The sequence below is a fragment of the Egretta garzetta genome, unplaced genomic scaffold (genome assembly GCF_000687185.1).
Source record: "Egretta garzetta isolate BGI_Z169 unplaced genomic scaffold, ASM68718v1 scaffold38, whole genome shotgun sequence".
NCBI classification, from domain to species: Eukaryota; Metazoa; Chordata; class Aves; order Pelecaniformes; family Ardeidae; genus Egretta; species Egretta garzetta.
Window position 1 is genome coordinate 1957945 of NW_009260667.1, and position 21875 is coordinate 1979819.

Below are 21875 nucleotides of genomic sequence, written 5' to 3' on the forward strand. Positions count from 1 at the left end.
TTCTCTTTCCTAGGAGGTCTAACAGGAGCTCTGTCTGGTGAGCCAGAGCTCCTGCCAGGGCCGTCACTGCGAGGCACTTGCGTGCAGACCTGAATAAACTTAACTCATGCTGCTGCATTTAGGAGTAGGAGTGATACCCTCCCTCTTCTACATTAAGGAAACTAAAGCACAGGGACTAGTTCAAAGACACACAAAAAGCCTCTCCGGGAAAAAGCAGCAAGAGGACATGGGCCTCCCATGTTACAGGCTACCACATGAATCACTGCATCATGTTTCCCCCTGGCATTAGTGATAAGTAGTCAGAATCACTGTTTTAGATCTCATACTATTCATCCTTCTTGTAAATATACATCTAATTCCTATCAATGATAGATTGTCCCCTCTGGCCCTATCTGCAGAATGGGGATTATTCTTTCCCTTTTGTACCAGTCACACTATGCTAAGAAATAATGATTAAAAAAATATGGAGATCACCTTGCTTCTTTAGTGCTGGCATCCCCCTATCATTATAAATATTTTTCTACACTGTTGCCATTATACAGGTTCTGTAATGAACTGTTTGTTCATCATGGAGCTAGCTTGTAAGTTGTAAAGATCAGAGCATTATTTCAAACGGAGGGAAAACATCATAGCATTTCATCTTATGCGCATTTAGGTGAATTTATAACTCATGAAAGGAGTTACACGAGCTTACTGACAGCCACTGATGCACCAAAGCAGTGCCGCAGAATTTAGACATTTTAGGCATCTCCAGAAAGAGGTGTAGACTCCATTTTGCAATACACGTATCCAACGATCAAAGAAGTTACTCTTTTTTTCAGTGCCCATAAACTCTCCCCTGCTGAAATGCTCTATTTGTGCAGGTGATTTTTAATTTTTTTTTCCTGTTGTGGACACCTGTCCACTTGGAAACATCTAAGCCACAAAACAGCTGTCAGGCGGTAGCAACTTTTGGTTACTCTGAACCAGGGCTGGATTCAACCCAACAGTGACTGAGAGGTGAGAGATTTGGTATCATCTTATCAATTTTCTGAGCCATCTGGTTCTAAATGTGCAATTTAACAGTGAAACATTACCATGAAGAATCTAACAGCGTTTATGAAGTTTAAGACTAGAATTATCCTCTGAATGATAGATACAATCCTATCAGCTTCAGCATATTATGCGTTCAAAATATAGCTACCATTCACAGTGAAGCAAAGATAGTTGTATATCATTAAATCTAATGCAATGTAAAATGATGTTCATATAAAGTGAAACCTCATCCAAGTATTTGATCTCATGTCAAAGTAACACATGTAAATCAAGATAAAGCTATCAACACAAGCTGAAGAAGTTAGAAAGAACATCTGTACCAACCTCCATCAGAGTGCTTTGCTTTTCACACACGAGGTAGAAAACATCTTCTCATGCATTGCACTATCTGCAGGCAGAGCCATGAACTGCAGCAGTGAGCAACAGTCTTCAAAAACAGAAGGAAAGAATTTAATAGGTTGCTTCCATCAAACCCACTGCTCTAACTGTTGCGTGTACCACAAAATTCAGCTTAGTCAGAGCACTCCCTGCTAGGATATCCCTTTCAGCCTTCCTTCTTCCATCCCTCCTTATGCCCATTTTTCAGATGGAGAAATGAAGCCCAGGCACCTACCAAGACCTGCTGAAGGTCACACAAGGGATCTCTAGCAGAGGACTGACTTCCTCCAGCTCTAGGTTTGCATCCTTGCTGGATGATTGTGTGACTTCTTGTTTTCCATTACTTTTAGGACACATACTTCCTAATGAGTTTGGAAGCTTGAACTTCAGACTGGGTAGGCAGTCCTTGCAGTCCTTAGGAAGCTCTATTAAAGTTAATCCACGTCTAGGAAGGGGAGGGCTATCCTCCAGATTGGGCTACTGAAATAGTACTTTAATATTATTTAAGATTTTATTTGAACTTTTAGTAAAATATTCATTCATATCCTGATCCTAATATAAAATTCTTTATTATGTAGTGGTACTGATTTTCAGACTCTGACAGTTTTAAAGTAGGCCAAATGTTAGGTTTAAATACCCTGAAAATGTCTTTCTAGAAGATAATAATCAGTCAAATGTAAAATTGAGCTTGAAAGGTAACACATCTGTATGGATCAGTGCAATTTTTGAAGACTATATTACATCTAATTAACTAGGCTGAGATAGTAGCTTTTTTCCCACCTCATATTTCATTTCATTGTTAAGTCATAATCTATACATTAACCAGCTCTCCACCTGAAATGTGGGGGAGTGCTGCTTGCAGAAGGCTCCAAAACTGGACCTAAGATATCAAGCTGTGCAGTTTCTTGCAGCTAAGAAATATGTCAAATGCTGCTCCGTGTTGTATCACATCCCTGACATTGGCTTTCAGGGAAGGATTCAGCCTGAAAACCCCTTTGAAGTGGAACAGAAACTTTGAAGGCAGCATCAGAACAAAATCACGTTCCACTCTTCACATCTGTCTGTGCACTTGGCAGATGCCGCACACCAATAATTTAAATTAAGGCATTTTTCATTCTCAGGCATTGTGATAATTCCAGGGCATTTCCTCCATCATATTTGTAACCTATTCATTATACCATTTTACCACATAATGAAGACAAATGCCAACAGTTTAGCAACAGATTTGGATAATGACAAGATGTACAGTAACACAGAGTAATGTGACCAGGCCTGCGAGTTCTAATTGAATATTTTTCTGATCCCGCTTCCATTAATCTTTCCCCCTGCTTCATTTTTCTAGACATTTTAGGTGTCGCCTGCCCCCTTTCCCCTTCCCTCCTCAAACCGCCTTGAAAGCATTTTCAAGAAATAGATTCTGCCTCTGCTGTGGAGTCAGGCTTTCTCCTTATCGATACACACGGCTCACTCGCCGATGAGCCATTGAGCTCCTGATGGAGGAATGAGCGCACATCCCAGGCGTGGTACTTAATTGGTATGCTGGCCCATGCAAAGCTATCTGATTGCATTCAGTAACTGGCAAGGACAGAAAGCATTTCCAAGGGAAATAATATCTAGCTGTGAATGTGGATTATGTGTGTAAGAACTGAACAGTAAACACCAGCCTTAATTTTAATATCTCACATTATGCAAAACTTAAAAAAGATGAGTGCTCTGATATTCAAGCAGACCCCTGCGGGAAAGGAATGTTATCATAAGAATATTATAGAAACCAACGTAAAATATCCAGCTGCTGTGAGAGTTTTAGGGGCATCAAACGTTCTTGAATCACCATTTTCCTTCCACAAATGAAAGTATTTACCTATTAACAGCAGCAAAACTATATTATTTCGCTGGGCTGTATGACCGCAAGCAACATTGCCTTTCAGTTTAGGCTTTGATAGGTTAGCGCTTAATGTCCCAAACAGCCCTTAAAAGCTCCAAGGTGAAAATGTAAAACCATAATCCAGCCCTAAATGGTCATTTAAAAAATGATCATCCCAAAGCTCAGGAGTGCCTTTATCTGTTTATGAGGCATTCCAGTTAAAATAGTTACACTAGGAATGTGGGGAGGATGATACCTATTTAATTTTATGGTGTTTTTCTCTCTCGCCAATGATAAAAGGTGGCTGGGACTACAGCAAGAGCCAAATCCTGTTTGCCTTATGCACACAGCTAGTCACACTGACTGCAGCAGGACTCTTTGTGGAAGGGATTTGGCCTGAACTCTTACTGTGTCAATTATCTTTCTTTACAAGCAGGTTTCTCTCTTCGTCCTACTCTCTAGCCAAACTGTTACTCGCATGCTTCCAGATGAAATGTGCGACAGACGACGGCAAAGATGTGAAGGCAGGAAAAAAAAAAAAAGAAACATCAGTTCAGATCAGTGGGTTCAAATTAAAAACAAAAGAACCCAAAACCTCGTCAAAACAGAACATCTTGCTGACACAGTTTTTGGGGAATTGGTCAAGACAGATTTACGCCGAACTGTTCAGACAATACCTGTATTGTTCATCCCTTAGGATTTACATCTCCTTTCCCAGAAATGAGAAGGGAGGAAAGAATTTGTGATATTCAGAGACAATTCATGTGCAAATCTTGACCTTCATAAAGATGTCCAAATGTTTGCAAGTTTGGGGTTTTTGTTGTTTTTTTTTTTTTTAAAGTAACATACGACATAAAGAGAATTAAGTGTCTCTCTGGCTGGGCAGTCGTTTAAGCTAGGGAGATAAGCAAGCACAACCTGCCAGCACTGTACAGCTCCTTGTTTGAATCCTGCCCGACAAGCAGCCCAACGAGCTCATGCTGAGAGCTTTTCACACCTCAAAGAGAAATCTCAGCACTCTTGGTCAGTTCTTGGGTCACACACCTCCAGAAACACCCCAGGAGCGTGGTGCTGAGAGACGGTCACTGCCCTGGTTTTGCTGGTGCCGCTGCTGCTATCGAGAAGGACCTTTGCCACTTCAGGCAGGTGTCCCCACTTTCTCAGCCTGATTCCAGCTTCACTTGATGAATTTCAGGGTTGCTCCTGAAAATAAATAAAAAAAAAAGCAGCTCTCCAATGCTCTCCCTTCAGGGCTCTCCACTAGCCCAGCCTTGGCTTAGGAAGAGTGAGGAAGAGGAGCTGGCTTTCCCTGGCAAACTTCCCAAGCTCATCTTGAACGCTCTGCTTTTGAGGTGTAGGCAGAGGTTGTTCTGTAAACTCTTTTTTTTTTTTCCTTTTTTTTTTTTCTGTGCTGAGGGGAAGAAACCTCAGCAACATGGGCAGACTAGCTCCTTGTAGAGCCCAAGCCCTGTAAGAGAAGGGGATCTTAGCATCACCTTTCGCTTCAGCAAGAACAAGGGAAAATTCCTCTCTAAGAGCCCAGGCTTTCACTCTGAGAGACTGAAGAGTGTGACATGATACTGGATCCTTCTCTGTGAGCCTGGAAGAAGTGCAAGGGGGGATCAGGAAACTAGCAGACCTGGTGAACAGCCACATTTGGTCTGCTTATAATCAGAAATCTTGATACCCCCCAAAAGAAAAAAAAAATCTAGACAGAAAAACCCATATTATTATTTCCTGTGCAAAAATATAATAATTTAAACACCTGTAATAACTGATTCTTCCAGAAAAGATGTGGATTGTGTATTTATTTGGGACCAAGTCCCAATTATCCTCAGACTTTGCAGTTCCTTTCCTTCTTGCAGAACAATAACAGGGAAAGGTGCAAATCTTAAATGATATTTTAGCACTGGAGATAATAGCAGCAAATTCCCAGCAATGGCATAAATCTTCAATTCCCCATATTTAATCATTTAGTTTTCTTCAATGTTGCGCATTAATGGACATAAGGGACAAAAGATTTGATAAACAGTTCTGCACCCTTTGTGCCCTATTCTGGATGTGAGCGTACGCTGCAGCAATTCGAGATGTCAAGTCTAGCTGTCAAGGCAAAAAAGAACAGAGATAAATGGTCACCCTGTCGCACAGCCATGCTTACTGCAAACTAAGCACAAACACGCTATTTAGAGCCCTAACATTTGAATAGGTTACAATGCAGCTCCGAATGAAAGAAAGTTTCCGTAATTAAAGGATAAAGAAGTTGACAGAATTTCTTAGCCTACTTGTATAACACTTTTCTAAAAGGCAGAATTTGAGGGACTGGATTCACCTCGGCAAGGTATGCTGCACAGCGAATTGTCTGATGCTTCCCCAGTACATTTTGCCAATTTGATCACCAGTAGTAAATTGGGTGAACTTTTGAATTTCAATGCATGAGACTCCTCATGCGTCAAGATGAGATAAGTCTGTGACTTGGATGATTACTTCTGAAGGCAAAAGGCCAAAGTTTTCTCCTTGAACTTTGCATATGAATTGATCAAGTCAACGCATTTTACATAGTTTAAGGTACCTCCCTGCTTTGCCTAGCCACATCAAGGGAATACAGTGGTAAAAAGCCACTTTCTTTCTACTTGCAGAACATATTAGCATTTGAGAGGGAAACATCTATAAAAGACCTTATAAAAGTCTTCAGAAAATCCATTAATCCCAGACATTTTGTCCATAGTTCCTTGCAGTGCTATCAGAGTGTCTAGGCTATTGACCTATAATCCATTAATAGGATTTTTAAGAGTTCTGTTATGGTTACTCTTCAGGAGATGAGTGAACAGATGGATAGGATGGTCACCCCCTTGCTATAACCTTTGCCTAACAAAGCTGATTAATTCAGTCTTTCTAGTTGATAAGGCATCAAGTGTGGCTTTGTCTACAGATAATTAACTAAGATAGAAGGCAGAGGAGTCAGCGGAGGTGAGCAGCAAAGTGAACTCTCTAGGCTAAATCCAACAGACTGGGGACTAGAAACAGAGGTGAGGTAAACGATGCTGTAAAGTATACATCAGTAAACCAGCGTTGCGTTAGCACAAGGACTCATGAGCAGAGCCAAGCCAACCTAGAAATCAAGCAGGGAGCGAGCAATGCCAGACACCATGAGCACTAGCTGGAGCTCTGACATGGTACCATCACTGTGGCCCAGCATTTCACTCACTGCTTATCACACTTACCTTCCCAATACCTTGAAGCACCTGAAGATAGTCCACCTGTATTAGGCACTACTGAACGTGTGGCGTACAGCAACACCCCTGCCCTGAGCGCGCAGGGGCAGCTCAAGAGGAAGCAGAGCAAACAGTAGGATAGATGCAGATGCCCAGCAAACCCCCACAGACATGGTTCCCTCCCCTCCCATTTGCTTTTGTGTGGCTGTTTGCAGCATTTCCGTGGGCCCATGCCGGACCGGAGGCTAGCAGCTGTCTGCCTTACCTCATTAGATGTGAGCGGTAGGGGTTGCAGCCATCTACCACACTTAAGACATTCAGAAGCTCCCAGACACATAATTGACTCTTAGCTCCTTTCAACCCCAAAGCAAGCTAACTACAGTCAACAATGATGAATAAAGAAAGAACTCAGGCCTGGTAAATAACCTGAAGTAGAACAGCTGCAATGGGAAAGGAAGCAGCCAAGTGAATTAAGCCTCCCATGCTCCTTGCATAGCCTTGCTTTTTTCTCTCTGACCTACAGCTGAATACAGCCTTTACCACTGCTCCTCACAGCTTGCAGCTGCACGGCTCTGAGCCTGCCAAGAGCCTCTTAACTCTACCCTGGTCAGTAGTAGGGAATTTGCACCAGCACCACCAAGGCAGATACACCGTGGTGCTGCCCCTTTACCTGCGCCTCTAAAGCCACAGCTGCCTTCCTTGGCATCCTCCCAGCTCAGCTCCGAGGCCACGCCAGCACACACCACTGACTGCACGCTCATAAAGTGCTTATCCTAATCGAGCACCTTAGGAGGCAGCCTCAGACACCACTTTTCAGCAAGAGGGTTGCCACAGCTGTAGGTTAGCTGGTTCACTGCTTCACCTTGCAGTAGGGAGCAGAAGGAACACACAATCACTGCCCTGTCAGAAAACTGGAGGACAAACTGTTTTTCACATCTTCAGTTTTAGACTAACACTTTTAAGTGGTGACCTTACAAGTAGCTGTGCACAGGTTTTCATCCTGTTTCTGAATAAAAAAAAAATAAATTCACTGTGCCAGAACACCAGGTTTGGTTGGTTTTTTTTTAAGAACACAGGCCGAAATTTTATCAGCACTGAAATAGGAGGTTTTGCAAAAGCTTTGGGCCACAAACCACAGAGGTTTTCACGCATAAACCCTAAATTCTGGTTTATACACTGTTGATCCAGCTGTGAAATAGAACTATAGCTACCCAAACATCTGCTTTGGGATTGCGCAATTTTGCCTCAGGCAACTCCCAGAAATATCTCAGTATTGCTAAAACAATCCAGCTCTAACCCCATCTCATGCTCACACCTCGTTAGTGGGCACAAAGACACAGCCCTCTTCTCACAGGCTAATTGCCAAATTGAAAGCTCCTCTGGGGTGGTACCACTCTGAAGCCAGCTCGCTGAAAACAATGAATTCTGGTTCAGTTTCTGTCCCAAGTTCTATTTAATGTATTTTATTCTCTTCCTATTTAAGGTAAACTACATAAGCAGCCCATATGAGAGACCACGAACCACACAGATGCTCTGAGTCATTGGACAAACTGACACCTGATGCCTTCCATGAGGAGCTATGGTTGACCCTCTAGAATACCTTGCACGTCTTAGAGCATTTTCTTAGAAGCTGGAAGATGCAACTTTAGTGCCATGCAAGCAGAGAAGAAAACTGAACTCAGGTCTCCTTGCCCTAGACGACCACTCTGAACACCTAAGTAACATATAAAAAGATGGTAGTGACACAGGTACACGCACAATGTTTTACAGTTAGTTATAGATAGGAATGGAATCCTATCTTATCCACATTTTAAAATTCTATATATCTACACACAAACTTATATTCGGGATAGTATATAGCCCAAATCTCAGGAGAGAGAATCTTAAGGAACATGCACAGTTAAGCGATTTTGACCAGTAGGTTATGAATGTTTAATGCATTCCTGTCTAGCAAAGGTGTGCCTGCTCCCTTTACTCAAATGAGAGGTGCCACCAAAGAGGCTATTTGTTTGAGCACAACAGCGTGATTTAGCCCCATCTGATTTCTAAACCTCATAGTAATCACGATATGAGCTTGAAAATCAGGGCTGACTTGGATATTTATTAGCACAATTATGTCTGCAACCCGTTGTAGACTGAACACAATTTTGGTAGTAATTTTCAAATCATTAGCACACTGTTTTAGTAACATCTTATCTCAGCTATTAGGCAGGCTGTCCTTAAATTGAAGTCATTAGCAAACACTCCATTACTGTATTGTTTTGCAGTATGCATTCAGTATATTGGATTATTTTGTAAAGTAAATAGCTGCTACATATGAAACAAATCAACATATATCTATAAAACGTAATTATAAGGCTTAAGTAACCTACTTCATTTTGCATTATATAAAAAATATTTTCAACTTTTATATGAAGTAGCTTCTAAATAATAGAATTTATTGTACATGATTAATTATTGCAATGATGGCCATCTATCCGTGCTAAAATATGACAGTTTAATCTTCTAAATCGCATCAGGAATGAAACAATTCTGAATCTGAGATATCTCTTTATGGGTTCTAAGTACAGCTCATAAATTACTGTGGCTTTTAAATCTCATCTACATTTCTGCAGCAGAGGGGCAAACCAATACTATGTTCAAGTCTGTAGTCTTCTTTAAGTAAAATTCCTGTTCATTAAAATAGTTTTAAGGTGCTTTCACAAGAACAGTGCTATATGGTTAACTTCTTCTGGAAGAACAACTTCCATTTTCAGATATTTCCTATGGTAAGCAATTTTTATCCTTTGGAATTTTGTACAGAAAACCGATACAGTGCTTTCATCACACAATTTTCTTCTCTCTCAGAAGGATCAGTCCTTGCATTATGGCTGGGAACTCCCCATCCCCACCAGTTACTTCAAATTTTTTCCCCACCTGACACTACAAAATCCCTAAACAAGCTAGTATCTCCCTCCATTTCTTCCGCAATCTAACAGATTCAGAAAGGCATGAGGTTTTTGGTGAAGGCAAGGAAGGCAGGCTGGTTAGGAGCACAGGGGCTGACTGCTGAGGTTATTCTGTTCATGAGCTACTGGGCTACCTTCACGAAGGAAGGTACCAAAATGAAACAATATTGCCACTGGTGAGCTGGGGAAGACAATCATTCACATACATGTGGGAAGAGCTTGATTTCCTCCTCCCCAGGCTCTGCCACAAAACATGTGGACCATTCCTGTATCACAGCACTGTCTAAGGGCAGACGTGAGAGCAAGAGGCCACCTTTCCTCTGATTTCCAGTTGGCACTATGTTGAAAAACACATTAGCCTTTCTTCTTTGTGATCAGCATGTTGGTACCAGGCAGGTTTGTAATGCATCCCCAAACAAGGTCTTGGGGCAAGATGCTATGCCCTGCCATGCCAGACATGAGATGGATGCTGATACAGATTAAGCCACCTGAGTACCATCTTAAAACATGATTGGGATTGGAGCCTGAAACAACCCAAACAGCCAAAAGGGCTTACAAGTGTGATGATGCTGAAGCTTCACCTCAGCTTGCTCCTCTGTCCAGTGTAGTTCCTCCTTCAGCCTTCCTCCTGCTGACTGAGGTCTTGAGAAGGATCCCCCAGATGGCAGCTTTTCTGCACTGTGCAGGGCAAATCTTTGCTGAGAAATGCCCTGAATATAAACCTCAGGTGCTTACTTCCTGACTTTTTACTAGCATTACAAGTTTATACAAGAAGCAAGGGTGTCTTGCCTCCTGAGTGTCCTGAACTGTGGCTTTATCTCTGGACTACTGCTGCTGCTTATTGCTGCCCTGATCCAAACAGGGGGAGCCCACGCTGTCTGCAACCGCAGGCAGCTCTGCAGCTAAGCTCAGGGGAAGCCCATCCCTTTGCACAGGCCACTGGCTCAGGACATGCTCTCTAAAGGAGTGCCTGCAGGGCAATTTGCTGTTTAGCTGGGAACCAGGGAATTTTGCAGAGAAGACCGTTGCTCAGCAAGTACAAGAAAAAAGAAACAAGCATGGATACTTGATGCTTTCATTTGGAAAGGACACTTAGCTCAAACCTGCCACACTAGAACCTAGGTTCTTAACTCCAGTTTTATCAGAATAGTGCTGAATAATGCCTGGATTGATTTAATCTGATAGCAAAAAGCAGAGCAGCATCATAATGCTGACGGGATGCAAAGAAGCCACATTGGCCCGTGGAACAACAGTAATAAAGACCTGGGATTTCTCAGCAACTTGTAGGCAAAAGAGGAGCAAAGAGACGAGAAGTTGCATCCATGCATGTGCATTTCTTGTGCTTTTCTATACCACAAGGTATGGTTGGTGGCAGGGGTGCATGCGGGGCACAGCCAGGCGGGAGCAAATTCAGCACAGGGGGAGCTTGCCAGGGTGTCCACGCTGCTGTCTTCATTCACAAATCTTTTCCCCCACACTGCTCATGTGAGAAAGGCTGGTTTAAAGACTAGGCTGGACAAGGTTGTGTAGCTATGGCAAACCTACTTTGCTTTCATTAACCTTTTCCTAGGACTTAACTGTAGTATTCACCAAAACAGCCACACTATCCTGTGAGGGGGGAAGGTCTTACAAAAAGAAACAGCAACTGAACTTCCAACATGAATAGCAGAACAGCAAAAATTATGGACAAGTTCAATAATAACATTTACAGAAGGTGTTAACCAACTGACCCACTGGCTTTTTTCTCTACTCCAACTGTAAAAATATAAGACCAGTGGGAAAAATAACATTCACGGTACAAATATTTGGTTATAAATGTGGCTGGAAAAAACAGGTTGTCGTAGCAGAATTTTTTATCAGGATGGTGCAAAGGAAATGCTCTGTAAGAGCTTGTTTTATAGCTCTTGGAGCCCTCGGAGCATTACTGTGCCTCATGCAATGCAGACAAGGAATGGCTCTGCAGCTGCCTATCAGAAGAACAACTTCTTGCCACTTTGACAGCTTTTCAAAATATTTTAATGCAGACGTCACGTTCGGTAAGACATTTGGCTAAAAGTTGTGGTTGGATAAAAATTTTCACAATATGAATTGAATTAAGTTTCCATGTACTAAAAGCTGAAATGGTCCTCAGATGTCATACATCTATTTCCAGTTTGCTCCTCCAAGGTCAGAAGAACTAATAGCTTTATGGGTAAATTGGCCAACAAGCAACCTCTCTCCTGAGTTTTCAGTAAAAAATTCTTTTTCTGTTTAGCAGATTGCCTGAAGGTAATTTGCCAAACACAAGAGAAAAAGGGATTTTTTTTTTGTTCAAAAATGTTTTTTAAAGAAATCTAATTTTGCTTCCTGAGAGGCTTTCAATGAGGATAACATTTTCCAAAACAACACTCTCTCTAGAGTTTTTATTTGGCTGTGTATTTTTACTGCTCTCAGCAATCTCCTCCAAGTTGTCCCTGATTTGAAAGCAACTGCAAGGGAAGAGGAGACTATAAAAAATGTGAGAGACAAAGTGAGGCCTTGAGAAGAAAAATGGCTGAAAGCAGCTTTCTTTTTTTTTTTTTTAATCCAACCTGCATTGCTATTGCCTTAGAGATTAATGAGAAAATAGCACAATTCAGTAATGCAATATACTATTATGTTAGGTGCCCAAATGCATAATCCTACATTGCTGCAAATATGGATATCCTCTTAGAAGATGTCAGTTATTTTGCATTCCAAGTTACTTTTAAGATTTTTTTCTCTTTACTTCTATAGATCAGGTCTCGAATTAGTTCCAACTTTCATATTGTAATCTGCTGTGGCATAAATTCATGGCAATCCTTATTCACTATTTATTCCTTACTTCAATGCTCTGTATCCAATTCCCCCTGCTGAGGGCATCCTCATGAACTCTCAACAGCAGCTGGGGAAAACCAGCAAGTGGGCCACAGGGAAACAGAGTCTAGGAGTAGGTTGTCCTCTGGACAACCTCTGCTGCTCACTCCCATGTTGGAAGCTCTCAGCATATTCCCATGAGCAAGATCTTGTACTGAGAGAAACACATTAGAAATGGTATTTTACTTCTTTCTTCATTCAGTTTTAGGCAGATCCTTTCTCAAACCAACTGAAAGTTCATGGATTTGATTCTGGAATTTACGCTCTGCCAATTAATACCACAGGATCTATTTCTATGATCTTTTATCTGCTCTAGACAATGGATTAGGGGAATCTCTGTAAGCAAGAATTTGGAAACCAGACACAATTTCCATCTCTTTGGGTATTTCCTGCTTTTCCACAGCTGTTCCCGCCTGGCATCAGTTTGAGAGATCAATATTGTTATTGCACAAGTTATAATGTCTAAACTTTTATGCTTGGCTAGAGAGGCTCCCTTGATTTATTGCCCGAAAGGTAAACTATCAGCTATTAAAGTTTGTCCTAGCTTAATCAGATACACATCTCTTTAGTGTACTAGATGCAGTAATATCATGATAAATATCCACATGCCTGGGATAATCCCAAATGAACCATTACATACAAACTTACTAAGGTTTTCTAATAATGTAAGTACGATACTCATTCTCAGTTTAGCACATTGAATGGTGATCTACATATTTACTGAGTAAACTACATATTATATTCCTCATTCTGCTGCTTCATGGGACTTCATTTTTCTTGCTGGACCTTTTGAAATGTCTTCTAATGTCACTACCTCCCCCACACTTTCTGGAATCTCCTCATCTTTGCTACACTATGCTAAATATTGTTTATAATTGTGTAAAGAGCAAAATACACATATTAGACTTTTTAGAAGTTATAAAATACACATTGCTTTTCAGAATTGCATATTTTGATCCAGAGGAGCTGGAATTTCCCCGAAAGTGAAAGCTGAGACCAGACAATCCCATGCCATGATAACATGACAAAGGAAAAAGCACATTTTCTCAAGTGGGATGAATGTCTTTGGACATCAGCGTCTTCTGGACAGCTACGTGGTATGTCTAATATACTGAATGAAAAGAAGAACTTGTGTGTAAAAGAAAAAAGATACCTACTCAACTCAAATATACCGATTCTGCTATCAAATTTAAGGTCAGTGGGATATAAGGCAATCTAAACTATTAAAACAACTAAGAGTTATCTATAACTTGGTCTCAAAAGAGATCAGTAGGATTTGCAGATGTGATAGGACAGAGGTGGCAACCTCATCAGCTGAACTTCTGCTGCACTGCAGTTTCAATATCTGTTACTAAGAAATCATTGCACCTTTCCCCTCCTCTGCTTCCATTCAAACTTATTTACACACTTCACGTGTGTGGAGTATGACATGACAGGACATATCACTGTTAACAAATAACTCCTCAGGAGAATTGAATGAAACACAGGTTGCACAGATGAAGAATAGAAACCATCATTATTTTAGTATTGTTCAGTTTCACATTTACATTGAATAGAACCATAACTGAGAGTATTAATTCATCCATGCTTCGAGACTTATGCCCCCCGGCCTGGTACCAACTCACCAGCAAGCCCCATGCGAGGTCTCAGAGGTGCCTATGATAGAAATGCCCAGGCAGCCAAGCTCCCAGCCACACCGAAAAGATCTGGGAGTCCTGAGATCCTGGGGTGGCATGGGGCTCCCAGCTTCCTGGCATGAAGCTGGTACTCAACCACCAGATCAAAACAAGGACCATAACAGCTCCAGCAGACCCAAGCTCCCCAGAGATGAAAAGCCTTTTAACTGTGCCACCTCCAGCAAGCCATCAGGAACAAGTCAGGTTTTCGGAAAAGTCTGCCTTTCATTAAACAGAGATTTGTCAAACACACCACCCCCCAAAACCAAAAAACAAACCACCAAAAAAAACCCTCCAAAGAAACCAAAAAGCAAAAAAACCCACCAAACCTCTTCAGTCCAGCGGATCAATGTTTTTGTCAGACAGCAATAGTTCACAGGGGACAATGTTCTCACACCTTTCCCGGGATCAGATGCATGATATTACCCTCAGTGAACAAGTGCTTGCAAGACTGCTGTATTCTGCATTTGCAAAAGACATCACTGAGGTATCAATGGAAAAGATTCTATCAGAGACTAAAGCAGTGGTACATATTAACATTATTGACCTGCAAAATTGAGAGATCTGTTATCTTTGGTAGGTAGCTATAGCCAGGAGATCCTGAAGTACAGCAGCTTACAGGAACTGTCACAGGGAAAGATAGGATCAAATGACAGGGTGTAATTTCATACCAGGATTACTATGTCCTGACAAGTGCTCTAGAAAGATAATTAGCATCTACCTTGATTCCTGGGAGAGTCTCGTGGTCAAGGGAACTGGAGTGGCCTCAACACTCAAGAAAATAAAACAAAAACAAATAACAAAAAAACCACCATGGAGATTGTTTTTTTAGTTTTGGTTGTTTGGTTGGTTTTTTTTTTTAAATCCTTAAATGCCAGTTGTGGTGGGTTGACCCTGGCTGGATGCCAGGTGCCCACCAAAAGCCACTCTATCACTCTCCTCCTCAACTGGGCAGGGGAGAGAAAATACAACGAAAGGCTCATGGGTCAAGATAAGGACAGGGAGGTCACTCCTTGCAATTCCTGTCACAGGTAAAAGAGACTCGACTTGGGGAAAAATTAATTTAATTTATTACTAATCAAATCAGAATAGGATAATAAGAAATAAAACCAAATCTTAAAAACACCTTCTCCCCACCCCTCTCTTCCTCCTGGGCTTAACTTTACTCCTGAATTCTCTACCTCCTCCACTGGGCAGCACAGGGGGATGGGGAATGGGGTTTGGGGTCAGTTCATCACACATTATTTCTGCCACTCCTTCCTCCTCAAGGGGAGGACTCCTCACACTCTGCCCCTGCTCCAGCATGGGGTCCCTCCCACAGCAGACAGTCGCCCACGAACTTCTCCAGCATAGGTCCTTCCCACAGGCTGCACTTCTTCACAAACGGGGCCACAGGTCCTTCCAGGAGCCTGCTCCAGCATGGGCTTCCCATGGGGACACAGCCTCCTTTGGGCACCCCTTGCTCAGGCGCAGGGTCCTCCTCAGGCTGCAGATGGAGATCTGCTCCACTGTGAGCCTCCATGGGTTGCGGAGGGACGGCCTGCCACACCATGGGCTGCATCAGGGGCTGCAGGGGAATCTCTGCTCCGGCACCTGGAGCACCTCCTGCGCCTCCTTCTGCGCTGCCCTTGGTGTCTGCAGGGCTGGGGCTCTCACATCCTCTCACTTCTCTCTTTCCAGCTACTGTTCCGCAGCAGGTTGGGGTTTTTTTTTCCCTTCTTAAATATGTTATCACAGAGGCACTACCACCATTGCTGATGGGCTTGGCCTTAGCCCGCGGTGGGTCCACCTTGGAGCCGACTGGCATTGGCTGTACTGGACAGGGGGGAAGCTTCTAGCAGCTTCTCACAGAACCCACCCCTGCAGCCCTCCTGCCGCCTAAACCTTGCCACACAAACCCAATACACCAATATTGCATGTTGGCTTGATGTTTGAATCTCACTGCAGGTGCTGTTCCAAAAAAGCAGTGTCCCTGGAGAATTAATAACATATGATCACTAAAATAACTTTTTGCAAGTCCCTTGAGTGTCTGTAATTAACATGTTAAGCTGCACTTAAAGAGAGTAAAGTATCATTATACACATAATAAATCATTTCAAATTACTAAATTATTTGTCTGTACAATTACACAGGTAATTATCTAAACTTTACTAATAAAAGGTTTCATTAACTACCACTTACTCTGGATAGAACTAACCCACTGAGCTTTCACACTCAAATACATCCACAAAGTAAAATACAACGCAAATGCTATAGCCATTTTAAAATAAAACCTGAATTACATGCTCTGCTCTGTTCATTCTGAGGCTGTATTTTTGTTATAAAGGGTGCATTTTTACACTGAGCTAACCAGAGACAGACACTGCGACATCAAGCATAAGAAAGAAACAGAAATTTTTACCAAAGTGTAACCAGCCAAGGTGAATCTTAGGCCTAAAATACAGGGTTGCAACTGAAGAAAATTGACCTGTTGTACATTCAAGCAAGATTTCATACCAGCATGGCTATATTGGTTTGAAATCAGAGCCTTTCTGCAGCAACTTTACAGCCTACTATAAGCTATTTGCACGGTGGTGTACAGTTTTATGCTAACACAGGATGAGAGAATGAAGTAGGAACTAAAACCAACAGCAAGGTGGCATTACCCAAAGGGCTAGGACCAGTGCTTAAGCAAGGGCTTTATAAACAGCACAGGTGGCTGAGCGTACACATACCAATGCTCTGAGGGCAAGGAAACCTGAGGGTCTTGCTCTTTCTGGAGCTGAGGCACATCGCATGCAGTTATCTAACCCAAAGGGGATGACTTTCGCTCTAGAGCCATGGCTTAAATGCTTTGTCCACAAGCCCCCTGCCATTTATAAATTGCACAATCACATTTTTTTTTTCTCCACAAATCTCACTTCTGTTTACATGGTTTACCAAGAATTAGGCACAGAAATACCTTTGTTTTTCTGGCCCTGGGAGCCAACCAGTTCCTAAACTTCATGCACTGTTTCCCTCTGAGATGTTCCAACCTCAGCTGCACAGCTGGTAGATATCTACCAGCTCTCTAGATCCACCAGATCTCTAGATATCCTAAACCCTTCTGACTTCTCAAAATACCACACCCCAGAGGTGATACGGGTGGTGCTCATATTTTATGGTTATTAGGCCTATTAATTTTTAGGATGCTCAAGACTTTGCCTAAAAGCTCTTGAACTCACATCAGACATTTGAGGTGGGATATCTGAGTGGGAATTCCTCAGTCTTTCTGACTGAAATTGTTTCACTTTAGATGAAATGGTACCAATCTCTTTAGCTGTGGAGAAGGCTGGGATCTGAGTGCCAGTTTCCACTGGGTTTGTTATGCAGACTGAGACACACGATTAATGTGTAACTGAAGACTTTGTCAAAATACATGTAAAAGATTGCATCTCCCTTCTTTTGAGATATGTGTGTTCTTACATTCCCAAACACAGATACGGGCACCTTTTCTTTGTTCTGTGATTTTGTATGTGTTAGTTCCAAAGTTTTTAAACCACAAATTCCATTAAATATGAACCAAATGTAGTTCATTAATAATGTTGGAAAGGTTATGTTCAGCACATAGATCCTCACCTCAAACTAGCATGGCAATGCTGAAAATTTTTTTTCACCTCTAAGTTGATTATGGTTCTGGGGGTTTGTTTTTGGTTTCGATTTTTTTTTTTTTTTTAATCTGCTTGAAGAAGACTCCAGGTATAAAAAATTTCAGCCTGAAGAAGGTATTGGCAATTGAAAGAAACATATTGTAACATAAAGCACTGCACAAATTTGACTTCAAGAATCCCTACTTCAGATGAATAAAATTATGATCACATATAGACTTACACACTGCTTTTCATCCTTATGGTTTAAACTGACGTATAATAGAGTACTATCAGAAACATTGACTTTATCTCTGCTAGAAAAAGTGTCAAAGGCAGGGCAGATTAGGCTACCATACAACTTCTAATTCATGCTACGCTTTCAGAAAAGGCTTGCTAATTACCATGATCCTGCTCCCACTCTCACAAAGGGAAGTGCAACAGTAAGAGCATCACCTCTGAATGAGCCATAATGACTGGAAACAAATTTGGATTCTTAGACACATGAGAAGAACTTCATACCTTGGACAAACATTTGTAAGTGCATGGAGGCTGAACAGGGCCCTAGCCTCTCTTCTTCCCTTGGAATGGGAAAATGAAAGAATCACATCTTCACTTTTGTAAGGTTTGGATCCCCCGGTTTTCCCTATTCAAAGGTATTTCTCTGTCTTGAAATGCACGAGAGATGGAGATGAAGCATAGCAAGTGGTGGTTTGCAAGGAAAGTTTTATTTTAAGAACAGTAAGCAGTTCGTATAGTCCCAACTGTTCATAAACTCACCAAGGCTCAGAAAGCCTGTCTGGAGCTCACAGAAGCCCGTGTAAATATTTTACTGTATGTCAGAAGCAGCCTGGAGAGTTATGCTCCGTTACAGATGCAGGCACATGGAAGAGCTTTTTTTTTTTAATAGAAATCTTGCCATGGCAATGAGATTGCTCCAGCCATGTTCTCACGCTTGTGTAGCCCCAGACTGCTGTCCACAGCTGCGAAGGGGGGACACACAGGCCCCTCTGAGGGCAACCGCCAAAGCAATCTGACTCAGTTCTATTCAGAGTATTAGAACAGACACAGGCTTGAAATCAGGAGTCTCCTACGCAGCACGGCCAAGGATTTCTGACATTAAAATGTATGAGTACAAGACACTGAAAGTTTCACTTCATCTATGTACTTGTTACCTAGCTCCACCAAACTTGTGTTTGAGAAGCAGCATGGAGCAGTACAGCCTATAACACACTAGGTACCCTCACGAGCTGTTTTTCAATAGAGAGAACTATGCAGTTATGTTGAAAATTGGATTGTTTTGTCTGGCTACTGCTCAATAATGACATTAAGTGCAGTTAGGCAACGTATTTGCTTGCTTGTGTCAAGCTGATGATGGCAAATGACCTCCAAGCTACCTGGCTATCTCTGAGCTGTCCCCCAAAATTACTGCATGACACTGTCTACTTCCATCCGGGGCAGCAGAAAACTGAACATTGTCACAAACTGAACAAAGACACCCATCATTTCCTCAGCTTCCCCCACTCCAGAAAATGCCAGTGGTGTAAGGGTTAAGAGCCTCTCTGATAGCAAACTGATTTCTTCAGTCACACTGTTGTGAGGTATATAAAACTGTTTTTCAAGATTACATATCTCCTTAGGTTATACTGTCATTATAAGGAACTGCATTTACACAGTAGGGGAATTTAAGTTGGAAATGTGACACTGCTAGTAAAAATGTGAACTGGAATAAAAATTACCCAGCAAAGAAGCACCTTAAACCTTTCATTTCAAAGACTCTGTGCTAAGCCTAAAGAGAGCAAATAATGAGCAATGAAAGGAGTCTTTGTTATGCCGTGATTTCAAAGCTCTGCCAAAATGTCAAATAATCATTTAATCAATCAGAAAATTAAAAATGTGGTAAATTCCCAAGGTAGTTCGAGGTTTTAGCTGTGCCAAGTAATTCAGCTACTGCATAAAGCTTATGTCACAATAGCAATTACTTAATAAGTCATTTTTGTCTAACCGTGTTGATGTAAAAATACAATTTAGTTTTCAAATTATTTGCAGCTGTGCTCTTATTGGGATACAGTATGCAATACTTCAGGAGATGTTTACATTTGTTGCTTCAAGCACTGCTTTAATTTAATTTTTATCACACTATATCCTTCAAAAAGATCCTATTATCTCAACACACTAAGAAATTGATTTCTTAAAATGGGTGTTCATGAGATCATGTAAGAAAAAGAAGACACTATCCATTGATTCACATACAAGACTCATTATACACCTCTGACACCAATACCAAAACTCCTATCATTTCAAATACAGATTCTTTATGATGTTTATATTTCAAACTTGGTGATTTATTTCAGGACAGAGTTTAACACTCTTGAGAATCCTGGATTATCATGAATTAAATTCTGGGAATGTAAAACAGGCTACACTGAACAGTTTTTACATTGTAGACTATTTATTTTCTATCCCTCTCAAAGGACAAATTTGACAGGCTGGTTACAATTGTAGATTTTTGTTTCTAACAACAAGCCTAATAAAATTACAAATCCATTTTGTTAATATGAAATTAACAAATGTTTTATTAAAGGAAAAATTTCAAAGAATGTTTAGATACAATATGTTACTTTAGAAAACTCGACAATACTTATATTGTTTGTCAAAATAATTCACTTCTGTTGCATAAAAATTATATTCAGTTTAAACTTAACAAGCCTTAGTTTTAACTTAGACAATTTTAGATTTTGTTCTATTATCTACACATTTGCATACAGTTTTCCAGGTATTTCTTCTGAACTCTACCTTGGGTCAGTGGCAAGAGATGCATCCTCTACCTACCTGTAACAATATGGACAAATCTGATTTTCCTCCCTTTAAAAATTGAAATGCTGACACAAAAGAATCATAAACTCTATCAAATATATACCTACACTTCAGTTTTTAAAGGAAAAAAAAAAAAAAAAAAAGCATTCAGCAGAGCAAACAAAGCCTGACCTGCGTTCATGACAGCAGGTGGTGAGTGTCTTTGTGATCCTGGAGCCTATTAGCATGATCTCCTTCAGTGGCCGGATGAATAGGGACCTTCCTTTCAAAAGCCACAGTAAGCTTCACAAAAGCCTCTGTGCAGAGGAGGGCTGGAATGAATCCAGAGTCATGCAGCTTTCACTAACCCACTGATCCTTTCTTTGGCTCCCCATCTCCACTGCCTATCTACCTCTCCCTGTCCCCCTACGTCTTGTTTCCTGGACTAGTCTCATTTCCTATGGACAAAGACTACAATGAAGATAGCAAAAGTATCCCACAGAAATATATTTAAATGGGCCATAAGTTGGGAACTCCTTGGTGCAACTAGGACTTGCACTCACAGCTTCTTCAAAAATTCAAGAACTTTGGCCAAATTTGTATCAGCTCTGAGTACTGCTAGTCTCTAGATTTTATCAGACCAGGGCATCTCCTCACACATCCCCTTCCAATGTCCTTCAGATGCACAAGTGCTTCCAGGGCTGAAGAACCAAACACACACCCTCCTTGTTGTATTTTCTTGTGGGGGTCGGAAAAATTAACCCAGAGAGCAGGAATCGTAAGTGAAGTAACAACAAAAATCCTATCATCTGTCCTAAATAGCTTTACAAGGCGACTATTTTTTATGTAATGATTCTTGGAGTTTTCTCTACTTGCTGAGGTTCCAAAGTAACAAAGTAATTCAAAATGACATTTCAGGTTGACCAAATCTATTGAAAACTCAGGTCCAGCCAAAGCACTTGATTTCAAAGTTGAAAGAAAAAAATCCTCTCAGAAAGTTCAGCTGCTCAAGCAAATAATTAGAAACAGGGACCCTGAGTTCTACTCAGAAATATGGGTAATGATGTAATGAGAGGCAAGCTTGTAAGGATATGTAAAATCTTTAGGTAAATAATCAGATTGAGCTGGAAAAGTGGGCACAATTCTGGACATATGCGCTTTCTGCCATGGAAAGAAAATGCTAGTTTTATTTTAGCAATGACTGTTGAAGAATAGAAAAACAGAAAAAAAATGCCCCCCATGTTGACAAGGTAAAGAGAAATGGCAAAACTCAGATAGCCAAGTTCTGGGTAATAGCTTGTAATTAAAAAGAATGTATGGGAGAGGACTGAGAAGTAATACATTGTGTATAAGAAATGAAGAAAAACAAAGACAATTAGAACACATATTAAATATTATAAAGCACCAGGTTCACAAGGCACCTTTCAAACTATTCCTAGGAATTAAAATAATACTGAAAAATTTGATCAGAAAAACTTATGTATCTC